The sequence below is a fragment of the Trichechus manatus genome, unplaced genomic scaffold (assembly GCF_000243295.1).
Source record: "Trichechus manatus latirostris isolate Lorelei unplaced genomic scaffold, TriManLat1.0 scaffold00006, whole genome shotgun sequence".
Taxonomy (NCBI): Eukaryota; Metazoa; Chordata; class Mammalia; order Sirenia; family Trichechidae; genus Trichechus; species Trichechus manatus.
Window position 1 is genome coordinate 28,750,573 of NW_004443942.1, and position 1,765 is coordinate 28,752,337.

The following is a 1,765-nucleotide window of genomic DNA, read 5'->3' on the forward strand; positions in this document are numbered from 1 at the left end:
CTGGTGCTTTAACTACAGTACTGTGGTAATTAGTATTTGTGAACCTATATCAATAACTTTTTAAAGAATGAAGTAGTAATTAAAGAAAAAGAAGGAGGAAAATAAAAAAGGCTTCTGCTCAATTACTAATAATGCCATAACTAATAATGTTGTAATTCAATGTAGAAAGATTTTCCAAACTAATTTTGTTGTTAGTAATTCATATAATCTAAGACATATTACATTTTTGCAATTTGCAACTATATCATATGCTATTCTATGATTAAAACTGACAATAAACATTACTAAGAATTCTATATGGTCTGATATGGGAGGAGGTCCATGGAGGGGATACATCGTGAGTTACTGCACTGGGTGATAGCAACCCTAGTGGTGCCACTGGTAGCCTCTAAATGCTTGGAATTTCCCAAGTGATTGGAGAGTTTTTGTAATTTATGGTGGGCCCTTCTGCAGTTTATGCTAATGAGATGACTCAGGTTAGGGGCTGGTCATGCCAGAAGGACTAACCATGTAATTAGAGGGTTGGAGCTTTGAGCCACGTGATATCAACACAACCTCTGGGGCAGGGAAAGGGGCTGGAAATTGAGTTCAGTCAGGTGGCCGATGATTTAATCAATCATGTCTACTGAATGATGTCTCAATAAAATTTCTGGGCACTAAGGCTCAGGTGACTTTCCCCGGTTGACAGTACAGGCAGTCCCCAGATTATGAACGAGGTCTGTTCTAAGCCTATCTTTAAGTCAAATTTGTATGTAAATCGAAACAGGTACCATTTGTTTATCTGACATCAGTTAGTCAAATATTTGTCTTATCATATAGTATATAGTGTACATTTCTATGCATAAAAATATTGAAGAAACACTTCCAGATATAATAAAACATCTTTAACATAATAATACAGTAAGAATAATAATGATTTGATGTGTGTCACAAAGTAGCACCCATCTGTTATTACAAACCATTGTATATACCTCGAATTTTTAATGTAATAGGCTTTGTTGGGGGTGGTTTGTAACTACAGGTTGTACATAAGTTGGATGTTTGCAACCCAGGAACTGCCTGTGTTCTGTGTATTGTCACACAGCAATGTGCCAGGACGGTGACATGTCAATAACAGAATCTGGGCATTTGGGACCCTCCCAGACCTTGCCCTATGCATCTCTCACTTTGGCTGGTTTTGATTTGTATCCTTTTACTGTAAAACAATTATAATCTTAAATATATCCCTTTCCTGAGTTCTATGAGTTGTTCTAGCAAGTTATTGTACCTGAGAGGACAGCGGGAACCCCTTAATTTTGTTAGAAGTGAGGGTGACCTGTGGAATCTCTGAACTCGCAGCTTCTACCTGAAATGAGGAAAGTCTTGAGGAGGATTATGTCCTTAACATGTGAAGTTTGGTCTAACTCTGGGGAGTTGGTGTGCGAGCTCATTTCAGTTATGTAATATTACACGAGGTGACAAGTACTACAGAAAAATATAAGCTGGAACAGGACAAATGGGATAGCGAGCTTATAAGCTGTGAGAAATAGAGATGAGTCAACATTGATTTAGAAATTGGCAGTTGAACAACTGCAAAGACAGAGTTGCTATTGAATGAGATGAGAAAGGCTAGAGGTTGAATAGATTTTTGATGAGAGGGAAGATTAGGAGTTCTGTTCTGGACGTGTAAAATTTGAAGTACCTATTAGACATCCTAACAGAGATGTGAAGTCAATAGTTGGATATATGAGACTGCAGCTGAGAGTGTCTTTGTGTATTTTTCTCT